We start from the raw sequence: 16276 nt of genomic DNA on the forward strand, positions 1-16276 counted from the left end.
AACTTGGTGTGTATTAGACATGACATTATGAATCAGTAGGAGGATGATGGCCTTGTCAATGAAAATTGTTGGAGTATTTGAATCTCCATATTGGGGGAAATAAAATTACATACAATCTTGCAATATATAAAGAAACAGAATTCCAAAGGATTTGAACACTGAAGTGTGAAAAGCCAAACTCCAAACTTTTTGGAAGAAAATAACAGGCTATTGTCTATGACTTTGAAGCAGGGAAGCTTTTTTTTTTTTTTTTTTTTTTTTTTTTTTTTTTTAAGATAAAAGGACCCTGCAGTTTCACTTCTGGATGTACCTCCTAAAGAAACTCATAAATATGCATAAGAAATACATATAACTGAATTGAAAACAACCTATATAACAGAGGGGTAATGGATGAATAAAATGTGTTATATTCAAACAACAGAATAGTATACGGCAGTTAAAAGCAGTGAACTTGATCTGTATTGTGTAACATGGGTAGTTATTTGAAATAATGTTGAGTGAAAAAAAGAAATCAAGATCCAGATGAAACATACTGTATGGTAACATTCATGTAAATTGGAATGAAATCACAAAGAATAGAATATGTTTTTATTATTGACATTTGTATGTAAAACTATTTAAAATGGATTAAAAAGGATGCATACCAAATTGTTGATAGTGTTGTCTCTGGCAGGAGATTAGACTGAGGGTGTTGATCAAAGGGGACTTTTAGCTTTACTTGTAGTTTTCATGCCTTAAAAAAAGATTGATAGCATATAAAATAAATCTTAAAAGTTAATGAAATATAATGGTGATATGGCTGTCTTGACTAGTAGTGTTTTTGTAGTTATTTCTCAGAATGTACAGGCTAGGGGCAACTATGCCCAAGGAAGAAAATATTATAATGGATCCATATGCCATATCAGATGGTGGACTATTTTGTCAAGAATAGCTCCAGAAAATTAGTAATTAGAAGTGATAGTGCTATTTACTATATAATATGAAATAAGCATATTTTATCAATCCTATGATGCCTTTTGTTCACATTTTAACATTTCTGAAATTAGGACTCAACTTTCAACCAATTATGACTCAGATTCAAGAAAGTGTATGATTATTTATTAAACACTTGAAAATCAGAGGGCAATGTGATAAATCAAAAATGATTTTATTTACTGTTTTAGGCATTATGGTCCCTACTTTCTCAGTGTGTCTTGCGTTATTTGACAACTGATTTGTTGGATTCATAGCTACCTAATTAGTAATACGCTTAGCTACCTAATTAATAATACATTGTGGAAAGAACCAGATTTTCTTGAGAAATTGACTCTACAATATTAGTCTTCTTCCCTTGTAAATTTCCATACAAGCAAGATAAGCATTAATATCATGGTTAATTATTACAATATTTTGAAACAAGAAAACCTTTTATTTTCCTGAGGTGCCCATAAGCAATTATGTAAAATTGCTTCACCCTTAATCTACAGATCATTTTATTTCTTCTACAACCCTTGATTTACACACATATGTAATTTCAGTTGGAAGCAGTAATAATAGAGTTCCTCTAAAAGGATCTCATGCTGTGTAACAATACATGAACCAACTCTTACTTCAGATAATTTTTTTTATTATCCCATCTCTATAATATTACTTAATGTAGAGAAGACTGTTACTGCCTTTTTAAAAAAGGAGATTATGATTGGGGATGTCAATCAAAAGGAATCTTTAGCTTTGAATATTTGAATGTCAGCTGCATCTGAAGCTGATTTCACAAAACTAAAACTTCCTCAAACTGAAGTTGTGAGGTACAAGCATGACTAATACCAGCTTTGGCTTTAATTAGCAATTTTTAAGATTATCAGTGATTTATCATTGTAAACAGCAGGCACTGATTTTTATGAAATCAAAAATTTTCCAAAACTTATTATCTAAATGAATTTTGTCATTTCATAAGCTCTTCTTTTATGGTTTTGTGCTAAGACCAATTTTGGTAGCACACTTAATTTTTGTAGACTTTTAAAAAATAGTTTTCAAAGTTCATGTGTTGCCTACACAACAAAACCTGTGTAAATATTTTTTTAATTGCAAAACTTTTTTTTTTTTGTCTAAACTGTCACTTTTCACTCTGATTTTCTTCTTCATGTTTCTTTATTTGGCTCATATCTCATTTAAATCCTAGGCCCCTTTCTTTACATAGCTTTGGAGTCAACAGAAAAGTTTTAAATTTCACTTACCTTTTATAAGGACCACCTTAGGTGCCTCTTTTAGCCTCTCCTACTAAGAATGGTTGTGCTTATTGGATGAGATAAAGTGCCTGAGAGTAAACCTGAATCTCAAGTCTAGGAAGGCTCTTTTCCTGACTATGTGTTAAGAAGAAGATGATCTAGTCTCCATAAGTTAATTTTTTTTCCTGCCTTAAGGAGTAGAAATAAGGTATAAGTGGCTGAGATAATGACTGAAAAAATCATTAATCAAATCACGATAAATGCCTCTCTACTTGGACACACATAAACTACTGCCTGGAGAATTTCCATTCTAGATTTCAGCCGCAATGGAAAAACGGTCTGGAGTTTCCTTAAAAAACTAAAAATAGATTCACCATATGAGCCAGCAATCCCACTCCTGGCATAATCTGGAGAAGACTCTTAATTCAAAAAGATACATACACCTCATTGTTCATAGCAGCAGTATATACAATAGCCAAGACATAGAAACAACCTAAATGTCCATCGACAGATGAATGGATAAAGAAGATGTGAGATATATATATATATATATATATAAAATGAAATACTACTCAGCCATAAAATATGAAATAATTCCATTTGCAGCAACATGGATGGACCTAGAGATTATCATACTAAGTGAAGTAAATCAGAGAGAATTACCATATGATATCACTTATATGTAGAATTGAAAATATGACACAAATGAACTTATTTATGAAATAAGATTCACAGACATAGAAAACTTACGGTTACTAACAGGGAAAGGGGGTTGGGGGAGGGATAAATTAGGATTTTGGGATGAGCAGATACAAACTATATAACAAGGTCCTACTGCATAGCATAGGGAACTGTATTCAATATCCTGTAATAAGCTATAATAAAAAAAAAGTAGATTTGGACTTAACTTGAAGTTTGCTGATATGAAAGATGAGGAAAGAGAGACAATGGATAACTTCTACATTTTTGTGGAGAGCAACGGCTTCATGAATGGTCACTATTTGCTAAAAGTGCAGCAGACTTGGGAGAAACAGTTTGGGATAAAGATTGGAAGATGAAATTGAGATCTATTGTGGGCATTCTTTTAGCTTATATTTCCCAGAAGCCGACCTTAAGATGAGGACTTCTATGCAAGTGATTTATTAAGGAAGTGCTCCCAGTAAGAAGGGTGAAGGCATAGAGGAAGCAGGACAGAAAGAACTAAATCAAGGGTGTGATCTCAGCTATCGTCCTGCCGTGGGTCATTTCAGCTTGATTTCTAAGGCAACTCTAGAATCATTGTAAGCTAGGCTTCCGAGTTGTCAAGATTCCTACCTCATTGTGCTGCCAGCTGCTGAGGATCTCAGCTGCTGACGACTCACAGCTAAGTTCCTCTTTGGAAACTGGTCTCAGATGAAGAGAGCTGCATTGTGCAAGGTTATACTGTCTCCCCAAGGGCAATTTAGAACAAGTTCAAAGAGCTGTCCGAGTCCTAGAGCTCCCCAAAAGATTGCAACTGCATCACAGCTTCACCTTTCACCCAATCCTGCTTCCTTCATTTTCTACAGGTATTCTCAAAAGCTCTTCCTAATAAAACTTATCAAAAATTTTCATCTCAGGCTGTTTCCCAGGGAACCTGACCTATGACTAGGATATTTTGCAGCAGCAAGTCTCAAATTGAAATAAAAATTTTAAATTCATTTAAAAATGAATAAAATCACATATTAACATAAATAACATTTTTATGAAAAATAATTATTTTCCAAAACAAAAATACTTAATGAGAAGAGTGGCATCATTATACAATTTTGCAAATACCTTTAATGGTTTAATGGAAGACAGCTGGGTTGTCATATCTGCATTCATTCTGTAACAATTTCACATGTTATATAGACAGGGAAACTACTGCACACTCATGAGAGAATGAGAATGAAAAAGGAAAAAATCTTGGAATTACTATGAAAATAATTTTGACTGAAGGGACCCCTAAGGATGCTGACCACTCTTTTAAGAACTGCTGTTTTGACATCTGGCCTAGTCTCTTCAAAACTCATTGTTATGGACTAAAAAGGTGTGAAGGGAGGAGGAACGAGGAGAGGTACTGGCCTTCTACTTAATAATATAGTGGCCTTGGATGGATGAAAAGAAAGAATAGTGGCCAAAGAAAATGTTAAAGTGTGGGTAAATAGAAAGAAATATTGACAGTGGAACAAAATAGCACAATTGACTTTACAGCATTAAAAACAACAATAAAATTACTGGAAAACAATGGCATATAATTCACAGGATTGGAGTGAGTTTGATTCAAAGTATTTCAAATCCCTTTAATGTTAAAGATAATGTTTTGAGATACACATTTAGTAGAATGTAAGAGATCCCAAATAACAGTACCTTAAAATAAGATTAAAAACTGATTTTTTTATCCTCACATTTTATAGTCTGCAGTCAGGTAGTATAGAACTGGTACAGATTCTCTTGTATTCATCACCCCCACATTCAAAAGAGCCATCACATTCACATCCCAGGGAGCCAAATAGAGGAGGGGGAAAATTTAAGGATAGATAGATGAAGTTGCACACATTACTTTCCTTCACATCCTGCTGGCTAGCACTTAGTAACAAGGACAGACATAGCTGCAGAGCCAGCTAGGAAAATTACCAAGACTTATAACATCCAGCACTGGTGATGATGCAAGTTAGTGAATACTGAATCATTGCTGGTGAGGATGAGAAATATATGACTTTCAGAAATTAAAGTTTTACTACCTATTAAAAAATCCAAAACTTCTGATGGCAGCTCTGATATTTAAGGAACTTGGAAGTTGTCACTCCTATCCTTACAACAAGGGGGAAAAGCTAAACAAACAAAATCAATGACTTCTCTTAAACCCATCAGAGAATTGAGATCACAGAGAAAACCACCATCCTGAACTGTGGAGAGATGGAAAAATACAGATAACAGCCAAAATCAGCTTATCTGGAGCAAAAGCCACTGGAGTCATAAACTATTAGGAACCATTTATATGATAATTTTTTTTCTTTTTTGAAATCTCTTTTTCTTATTGAAGTACAGTCAGTGATAATGTGTCACTTTCTGGTGTACAGCACAATAATTTTGATGAACTGCTGAAGGTGAGTGTGAGTTAGCTTGAGTATGAGACTCTCTAGGGGTCCAACCTTAGGGGACCCCCACATTTAATGGGTTTTACCTCTAAGGAACCCCACCCCCTCATTTTTGGGGCAGGGGAAGGGGCAAAGCAACCTTTTAAAAATAACACTCAGAGTGTTCTCTATAACAAAGGCCTGCTCTCCTAAACAAATGACATTATCAGAGCCTTATCTCCTTAAGGGAAGGGCAATTAGCTAATGCCAGCACACCCCTCCTCAACCTTCCTGTCTCACTGAAAGGGAAAAGGGGAATAAAAGGATGAGAAATACTTCAGAAGTATTCAGACCCACTAAAAAATGAGATTTGTTTATAAGATTTGTTTATTCCTTCCCCCACCCCTTAGCACTACATCAGTAGGTCTCCTGTATAGTAACAGTGGATTGCAATGGAAAGAGCCACAAGGTACAGGTGCAATTTAAGAAGATCTTAGGGAAACCCAAAGACAACTGGGTGGTGGGGTGAACAAGGATACAGGGGAGACTGAAGCCTCTGGAACCTATAGCTGTAGCAAAGATTAAACATGGTCGGGCTACTGGCCATATTTACATAAAATCTCACACTAAGTTGTACTTACTTCAGTTTATATTACCCAATACATCATATCCAGCTTTGAACAAACAATTTCAAGCTATACTAAAAAAGCAAGAAAAAGTGATTTGAAGAGGTGAAGCAAGCATTAGAACCAGATATGACCAGATTTCAGAATTATCAGATAGGAAATTCAAAATAACTGTGATTAATATGTTAAAGGACTCTAATGGAATATGTAGACAATATACAAAGTAGTTGTATAGTGTAAGCAAAGAGATGAAAACACTAACAAAAGATCAAAAGAAAATGCTAGAAAGCAAAAAACACCTTTGATAGGTTCATCAGTAGACTGAATATAGCCAAAGAATCAGTGAGCTTGGAGATACATCAATAGAAGTTTATCAAGATGAAATGTAAAGAGAAAAAATGAAAGAATGATTTCAAAACAAAACAAAACAAAAAGCCCTAAAGACAAAACAAAACCAGAATAGAATATCCAAAAACTGTGGGAAAATGACAAAAGGAGTTACATAAATGTAATTGGAATGCCAGAAGGAGAAGAAAGAGGTAAAGGAGAAGAAATATTTTTAATAATAATGGGAGTGAATTTTCCAAAATTAACACCAGATCACAGATTCAGGAGGCTCAGGAAACACCTAGCATGTGAAATACCAAGAAATCTACACCTATGTACAGTTGACCCTTGAACAATGCAAGGGTTAGGGGCACTGACCCCTCCAGAGCAATCAGAAATCCGCATACTGCTATCTGCTTTAAAAACAAAGGAACTGAGAAATGGCTCACCCAAGGGCAGGAAGCTGAAACAGTTTGGATAGAATCAGGACTTTCACCCTAGTTCTTTTTTTTTTTTTAATTGAAGAACAGTCAATTACAATGTGCCAATTTCTGGTGTACAGCACAGTGTCACAGTCATTCATATACACACATATATTCATTTTCATGTTCTTTTTCATTAAAGGTTATTACAAAATACTGAGTATAGTTCCCTGTGCTATACAGACGAAATTTGTTTTTAAATCTATTTTTATATATAGTGGTTAACATTTACAAATTTTGAACTCCCAAATGTATCCCTTCCCACTCCCTTTCCCCCAGTAACCATAAGATTGTTTACTGTGTCTGTGAGTTTGTTTCTGTTTTGTAGATGAGTTCATGTCCTCTCTTTTTCTTTTTTTTTTTAGATTCCACATATGAGTGATATCATAAGGTATTTTTCTTTCTTTTTCTGGCTTACTTCACTTAGGATGACGATCTGCAGGTACCATCCATGTTGCTGCAAATGGCATTATTTTATTATTTTTTATGGCTGAGTAGTATTCCATTGTATAAATATACTACAACTTATTTGTCCAGTCATCTGTCAATGGACATTTAGGTTGCTTCCATGTCTTGGCTATTGTATATAGTGCTGCTATAAACATTGGGGTGCATGTATGTTTTCGAATTAGAGTTCCCTCTGGATATATGCCTAGGAGTAAGATTGCTGGATCATATGGTAAGTCTATTTTTAGTTTTTTGAGTAATCTCCATTCTGTTTTCCACAGTGGCTGCACCAAACTGCATTCCCACCAGCAGTGTAGGAGGGTTTCCTTTTCTCCACACCCTCTCCAGCATTTATTGTTTGGTGACTTTTTAATGATGGCTATTTTGGCTGGTGTAAAGTGATACCTCATTGTAGTTTTGATTTGCATTTCTCTGATAATTAGTGACATTGAGCATTTTTTCATGTGCCTACTGGCCATTTGTATGTCTTCACTGGAGAATTACTTGTTTAGGTCTTCTGCCCATTTTTGGACTGGGTTGTTTGGGGTTTTTTTGTTGTTATTAAGTTGTATGAGCTGTTTATATATTCTGGAAATTAAACCTTTGTCAGTCGCATCATTTGCAAATATTTTCTCCCATTCCATAGTCATTTTGTTTTCTTATGGTTTCCTTTGCTGTGCAAAAGCTTAAAAGTTTAATTAGGTCCCATTTTTGATTCCACATATTGTGATCTCTAATCAAACACAAACCTTTCCCCACACTTAAAGACCTATAAAATGAAAATATAAGTGCTATATTTATTGAAAATAATCTGTGTATGAGTGCACCTGTGCAGTTTAAACCTGTGTTGTTCAAGGGGCAACTATATAATATATTGAAACTAGAGAAAACCGGAAACAAAGAGAAAAATCTTGAAAGAAGCCAGGATGAGACACCTTAACTATGGAGGAACAAGGATAAGAATTACATTGGGCTTCTCTTCAGAAGCCATGTATAAGCATGAAGAGAATGGAGTGAAGTATCTAAAGTGTTGGGGGGAAACCTAGCATTCTATAAAGCTATAGTAGTCAAAATAATATGGTGCTGGCACAGAAATACACACATAGGTCAAGGGAACAAAATAGAGAGCCCAGAAATAAATGGCATGAAGTAAGTCAATGGCATGAAAACAAAGAGAGGAACATCCTAGATTAAAAGAGACTTGAACTGTAGGATTCAGAAAATTTAGCTCCAATCAAAGTAAACTAAATTTTAAAATAAATAAATAGACTTGAGAGACATAACAATCGAACACAATGTGTAGATCCTGTTTGGAGCCTATTTTGATAAAACTGATGGCAAAAAGATATTTGGGAGTGAAGTATCATCCTACCGCATTTTTCTGATGACTAATGACATGAAATACCTTTTTGCATTTAGATATCTTCGTTTGTGAAGTGCCTGTTGTAGTCTGTTGCCCATAGATTTATTGGATTATCTGTCTTTAATTTGTGGATATATATTCTGGATATGCATCCTTTGTCAGATGTATGCATTATCTTCTTCCAGTGCCTTGATTTTTTAAAATTCTTATTTTTATTGAAGTGTAGTCAATTTAAAATATTAGTTTCAGATGTACAGCAAAGCAATTCAGTTATACATATACGTATATATTTTTTTTTCAGATTCTTTTCCATTACAGCTCATTACAAGAAATTGAATATAGTTCCCTTTGCTATACAGTGGGTCCTTGTTGTTTATCTGTTTTATGTATAGTAATGTGTATCTGTTAATCCCAAACTCCTAATCTGTTCCTCCCCCAACCCCTTCCTCCCTTGGTAACCACAGTTTGTTTTCTTTGTCTATGAGTCTATTTCTGGAAAATCCGAGGGAGACAAAACAGAGGGGAGAGAGGAAGTGAAGGAAGGGTCAGTGCTATTTTAAGATTGAAATAAACTTTAAGGATTTATGAAGGTTTCAGACACTTAAAGTCAAATAAATGCAGTAAAAAAAGACACATGGCCTACATTAAAATTAGTTTTAGCTACATAAAATTGTGTTGAGTATTAAACCTGCCAAATTGAATTTGAGAGACATTTGATTATAAATACTAACTTTCACATTGTAGTTCTCATGTTTTAAAGCCTACACATGTTTCAAAAATGGAGGTATAGTTTACATATAATAAAATATAAAAATCTTAAGTATGCATCATATGCATATAACTATGTAATGCACATGATATGTGATCTCACCCAGATCAAGATGTAGAATATTTTCCATTCCCTCAGAAAGTTCCCTTGGCTCCTTCCCAGACAATAACTACCGTCCTCTTCTGAGGTAATCACTCTTTTGACTTCCATCTCCATAGATTAGTTCTGCTTGTTTTAACACTCCATGTAAGTGGATTCATATGTCTTTGGCATCTGGCTTCATTTGCTCAGACATCTATGTTGTGTGTAGAAGTTTGTTTAATTGCTGAATAAGGGTAGATACCACAGTTTGTTTATCCAATCACCTGTTGATGAATATTCAGATTATTTCCAGTGTGGGACTATTACAGATAAAGCTACCATGAACATATGTGTACAAGTCTATATATAGATCTATGTTTTCCTTTCTCTTGGGTAAATACCTAGGAGTGGGTTAGCTGGGTCCTATAGAAGGTATGTGTATGAAAGTTCTTAATTTTTGATACTGTTAGTCCAGTGTCAGTGGTTTCATTTTCTCAGCTTGGCAAGCCATGGAAATATTAGCCACAGTGGCAATTTCAGCTGACAATTTTGTGACCAACAAATACAGATGAACGTCAGCTGCGCCGGGCTTTGGGCAGAGCGCCAGTGCAAAAGTCAAGGCAAGATTCAGCAGCTGTTTAAGGGGCATAATTAATAACCGTCTTAGTGTTCCCCGATAACCAGCTGCTCTTTCTCCTTGAACTAAATTTGCCAACTGAGAGCAACATTAGCAGGCATTTCATGTAATAATACCAGTATAGCCTGTGGTAAATGAACTTGGCAGAGAGCTGCCCCACGACCGAAGCCCCACTCCAAAGTCGTTTCTTACCACCGAGATGGTACCTCTGCATGAATTAGAGGCCCAAGTCACATACAAATTTGTTATATTAGCCTCAACTTTTGTGTAATTTTACTTTTTTGCTGCATGTTAGATAGTAACTTTCTAAGATCTCCTGGTATCTAGCATGCAAGTGTGATTTCTGCTATGTCTGGGAGTTCCTTACAGGGACTAAAACTGAGGCACAGAATAAGCCATAAGTGTTATCTGAAATATGAGGCACCTGAACTGGTCTTGATATTTAAATAAAAATGATTAAGTGAAGGTAGACATAAGACGTGGCTGAGTTTATAGCAGAATACAAATAAGATGTGTCCCCATGGGCTGACTGATGGCCCCAGTGTCAGAGGTGGAAGAGGGGTACCTGTGAATAAAAGAATTTATCTTTTGCACTCTCTTAGTTAGGACCTGGTCTGGTCTTTAGTTATTTGGGGATATATAAATGTTACAGGAGGGAGATTACAGCTGCTCTTGAAATTTTCATTAAAGATATGAATGTGATCTTATTTTATTTCTTTGGTCATAGTAACTAGAATACAGAAAATTACTTAGCTATTTTTTCAAAGAAGACTAAGTAAATATCCCATCCCATCCTTTGTCTTTTAGAGTAGTGCTTCTCAAATTGTGGTGAAAGACAAGGGTTTTTTTCTTTCTTTATTTAAAATTTGCAACCTATTACAGACCAAGACTTTTGGAAAATATAATTAACATAAGTTTCATGAAAAATAAAAAAGACATACTAACACAAGCCCTAATTTTTAAATTTTTATTTTCAAGTGACATAAAATTAGATTTTCATAAATATAATCAGAATGAACATAATAGAGAGAAAGAAAATAGTATTAAACAGGTTGCGTTGTTCCTTAAAGTGTGCATGGGTGATTCAAAATTACTATTACACTCATAGCTTTGTGTAGTTCTGTGATCATAACCAAAGAAAATATGCAAGAAATAGCAATTCTCCACACTGTGTCCTGTACACACACTTTGAATGAACACTGTGTATAACCATTTTTAGAATTTCTACAACAAATGAGCTATTTAAGTTGCTGAGTAAGAACCTCCCTCTTCTGTGCTACCCAGCCCCCATCCACCTGCCACTCTTACCTGTGTCCACAGGACCCGGAGTCTACATTCTTTCTTCGACCCTGGTAATAAATGCTCTATTAAAGCATCACCAGCCTCAACCATGTGCAGGCACGTCTCACCTTGGCCCTTTCTCACAGGTTTCAGCAGGGGTTCCTCCCAGGAGTGATTCCTGTTCCTGAGGCTTTGTCCTCTTACTTCCCTGCAAAGAATCTGATTTGCAGGTATCTCTATCTCTAACACTATGGATTTTGCCCAAGTTTTAAGCTCAGAATCATTAGCTCTTTGCCTGAAATCTTCACTCTGGGGCCCAACTTCATATCTTTCCTGCAAGAAACCAGGTTTCTGGTGGTAGGTGTTTGTGTTATACACCAATATTTGATAGACAAAACAGACAGCCTCAGCTCACCTTTTCTTTTCTGATTTCCATTATAGATGTTGGAAGAATTCAATCTTTTATTTTGCAGCCTATCTTGTCACTAAGGGCAACTATATATCATAAATTTGGCCAATGATATGTAAGCAGAAATATTTGGTGGTCAGGGGTGTTAGAAAGCATTTGCTTTCTTAATTAAAAGGGCTCAGTCAGCTAGCAGAGTCTTTCCCCTTAATTTTTGCCAAAAACAAAGACCAATCTTGAGTCCCTGATATGACACCATTCCCTGTGAGGACCAGCCTGATAGAAGGTCGATTACATTAGACCTTTCCATCTTGGATGGGGCAGAGATTCGTTCTCACAAGTATAGACATATACTATCTTAGATTTCCTTTCCCTGTCTATAATGTTTCTACCAGCATCACTAACCACGGACTCATAGGAGTCTTTATCCACCATTATGGCATCCTGCATAGCATTTTGTCTGAGCAAGAAGCTCATTTCATAGCAAAGGAAGTACAGCAATGCATTCATGCCCATGGAATTAACTGGTCTTACCACATGCTCTGTCACCTGGAATCAGCTGGCACAACTGAAGGTGGGATGGCTTACTGAAGATTCAGTTACGGTGCCAGTTGGAGACGTCACTCTTGAAAGGCTAGAGTTCTGATTTACACGATGCAGTATATATTTTGAATTGGTGACCATTATGGTCTCCCCTGTAGCCAAAATACATGTTCCAGGAATGAAGAGGTGAAGTGAATGTGGCTTCTCCCACTAAGACACCTAATAACCCACCCCCGGAATTTGAGCTTTGCTGTTGTGGAGAGAGTAGCCCCCAAGGGGGCAAAGCTTCCACCTGGGGACACACCACTGGCACTTGGTCTATTGATTTGAAAGATGAGACTTAGCCTCTTATACATATTGGGCTCCTTATACCACTGTGCCAATGCGAGGAGAGGGGGAAGTCAACCTACTGGCTGGAATGATGGATCCTAATTACCAAGGATGAAGCAGCTTACTGCTATCCAGTGGAGGTAAAGAGGGCCGTATCTGGAACCCAGAGGATTCTCTGGCACTCCTCTTAGTACTTCCATGCCTCGAAGTAAAGTTAATGGAAAAATGACAGCGATAAAAAGAAAAAAATACAGCATGATTGAAGACACAGAATCTTTAGGATTGAAGGTTTGAGTAACTCTACCAGGTAAAGAACCTAGGACATCTGAGGTTTTCACTAAAGGCAATGGAAATACAGAATGGGTTGCTGAAGAAGGAAGCCGTAGACACCAACTATGACCCATATCCAGTTAGACATGAGGACTGTAGTAGCTTTGCATATTTTCTCTTTGTTTGTTGTATGTGTTTATTTATATATACTAACCACTTTTTTCCTCTCTTCTCATTTTTATTTTATTTACAAGAAGTTGTTGGAAGTTAACTTTACAATTTATTCTCTAGGCAACAGAATATTCAGTGGGGCTGTAACTGAATCCCACTTTGGCTTGAGAAATAATTAATATACTAGAAATTAATTAATTAATTAACAATAAATAGAGCTAGCTGTTGGGATTTTCTCATTTTCTTATTTTCTGTTGTGCATTTTCTTGTTTGGATAGCTGTGTCTTGCTAGGTAGATGTGTAGAGCTGTTTTGTTGTTGTATGGGGGCTCAAATGTGTATTGAAAGGTGCTTAGAAACTGAGTAGCCAAAGGGGTCTACTGTGCCCGTTATTATTGCCTCTCAGCTCCAAACTCACCCTTCAATACCTGCTCTGTGAATATGGACTGGATTCGTTAAACATTATTTTTTTTTTAAAATAGAATTAGAGTTGATTTGCAATGTTGTGTTAGTTTTGGATCTACAGCAAAGTGATTCATATATATATATATTCTTTTTCAGATTCTTTTCCATTATAGGTTATTACAAGATACTGAATATAGTTAGTAGTGTGTGTCTGTTAATCCCAAACTCCTAATTTGTTCCTCTCCCCCTCCCCTTTATGCTTTGGTAACCATAAGTTTGTTTTCTTTTCTTTTCTTATTTTGCATTTTTTTTATTGAAGTATAGTCAGTTTACAATGTTGTGTCAATTTCTGGTGTACAGTATAATGTTTCAGTCATACATATACATACATACATACATTTTCATATTCTTTTTCATTACAGGTTACTATAAGATACTGAATATAGTTCCCTGTGCTATACATTATAAAGTTCTTTATAGTTAGTAGTTAGTATCTGCAAATCTTGAACTCCTAGTTTATCCCTTCCCACCCCTTTCCCCTCCTGGTACCGTAAGTTTGTTTTCTATGTCTTTGAGTCTATTTCAGGTTTGTAAATAAGTTCATTTGTGTCATTTTTTTTAGATTCTACATATAAGAGGTATATGATATTTGTCTTTCTCTGTCTGACTTACTTTGCTTAATATGATAATCTCTAGGTCCATCCATGTTGCTGTAGATGACATTATTTTATTCTTTTTTATGGCTGAGTAATATTCCATTGCATATGCATATATCACATCTTCTTTATCCATTCATCTGTTATTGGACATTTAGGTTGCTTCCATGTCTGGGATATTGTAAATAGTGCTGATATGAACACTGGGGTGCATGTGTCTTTTAGAATTATAGTTTTCTCCAGGAATGGGATTGCTGGATCATATGGTAAATCTATTTTTAATTTTTTAAGGAACCTCCATACTGTTCTCCAAAGCGGCTGCACCAATTTACATTCCCACCAACAGTGTAGGAGGGTTCCCTTTTCTCCACACCCTCTCCAGCATTTATTATGTGTAGACTTTTTAATGATGGCTATTCTGACTGGTGTAGTTTTGATTTGCATTTCTTTGATAATTAGCAATGTTGAGCATCTTTTCATGTGCCTCTTGGCCATCTGGATGTCTTCTTTGGTGAAATGTCTATTTAGGTCTTCTGCCCATTTTTTGACTGGGTTGTTGTTTTATTGATATTAGGCTGTATGAACTATTTGTATATTTTGGAAATTCATCCCTTGTCAGTCTCATCATTTGCAAATATTTTCTCCCATTCTTTAGATTGTCTTTTCATTTTGTTGATGGTATCCTTAGCTATGCAAAAGCTTTTAAGTTTAATTATGTCCTATTTGTTTATTTTTGCTTTTATTTCCATTACTCAAGGAGATGGGTTGTAAACATTCTTTACAGTGAATATGATGTGAAGCTTTGTCAATAGAGGGTGCTGGAGAAGGAAGGTGGCATCTATTCTTGGTTCTGGTTGCTGTATTTTGCTTTTTCTTGCTCTTGCTTCATGGTCCATGGGTTGTTCGTGTCAGTGTATGTGTATGAGGACATGCTCAACACCACTGTGCTCCAGAGCATGCAGCCTCTTGGAAGTCTTGCAGACTTGGCCTGGACCCAGTGACCACCTTGCTGAGGCCCTTCTAATGAGACACTGTGTTCTCCAGACTCCATGCTCACAGGGGCATCCCAGCTCTCTTTGCATGCCTGCTGATCAGCTTTGGCTTGCATGTGCCTTGGAGGGCTGTTTCCTGGAGCCCTCGTGATATGGATACCATGCATCTCAGGCCTCATTCCTGCAGTGCTACGCCAACTCTCTTTGAGAACTTGGCAACCCAACAAATTTCTCTGCCATCTGGTGGGCTGCAACCACATCTTCTCAAATGAGGACTGAAACCCACTTCTGGGAGGGACTCCCAAGTTTGTCCTTCCTCAGCCCTAAATGACCCTTTCAAGTTCTTTGATGTCTTTGTAGTTATTCTATCACTGATTAATAATTCTTTATATTAAACTTCTGTTTAAATTCTGGTGCAGTTTTTGCTTTCTGATTGAACCCAAACTGATAAAAACTGAACATACTGGTACAGAAATCCCACTGTTATTCACCAAGACCCATCCACACTTAAGTTCTCCATGATACCCAACTCTTAAAAGTCTCATAAGGCAGGATAGTTTGCTCTCTGCTTCCTTGACAGATCATAATCTCTACAATAAAGATTCTCAGCTTTCTCTCCTAAAGAGATGTTTCTGCCCATTAGTGTTCCTAGCAGATCATTGAGCATGCTGGAGAAGCTCAACAACCTGGAGGTGAGTATCTGTTTATGGTGATGTTGTATTTTTGTGGGGGTTAAATTCCAAAGTCAGGAACAAAATAAAAAATTGGTTGTATTCTAAATTATACTATAAAATATCTTAAATGGTTCTCAAGGCATATAACATGGTTTGATTATCTAACACTGAAGAAGAATATGTATATATGTGTCAATAATATATCATTAACATGCATATATAAAGTTCATATACAAAACATAATTTCATGATTCATATTACATGAAAGAGTAACACATATGTATTAATCTATGTGAAAGGGTAACACATACCTTGTATTAAATGTGCATATGATTGTTGGGAAATAGAAGATTCGTGTGGTCCTAAGTTATGAGCCCTCAGATTACTCACCAAGTAGAAAGGAAAAAACATAACTTTACAATTAAGATATTTGGCCATTACCACCTAAACTGAGTGATCGAATTTAGCATCACCAAGAGTGAAATGAGCTGACGTCATGTTTCTCCTGATATAACACAACAAGAGGACACTAT

At 36.0% G+C, this 16276-nt stretch overlaps 2 protein-coding genes across 2 annotated transcripts in view; both read left to right on the forward strand.

The window, feature by feature from the left end:
* Positions 1-16276, forward strand: part of LOC116666048 (translation initiation factor IF-2-like) — a 407644-nt gene that overhangs the window by 60245 nt on the left and 331123 nt on the right. The gene's annotated exons all lie outside the window — the stretch shown is intronic.
* The window catches only part of LOC102510024 (zinc finger protein 728), a 62235-nt gene that overhangs the window by 19266 nt on the left and 26693 nt on the right, over positions 1-16276 (forward strand). The window lies entirely within an intron of this gene.

This window comes from Camelus ferus, chromosome 9, assembly GCF_009834535.1.
Source record: "Camelus ferus isolate YT-003-E chromosome 9, BCGSAC_Cfer_1.0, whole genome shotgun sequence".
Lineage (NCBI taxonomy): Eukaryota > Metazoa > Chordata > Mammalia > Artiodactyla > Camelidae > Camelus > Camelus ferus.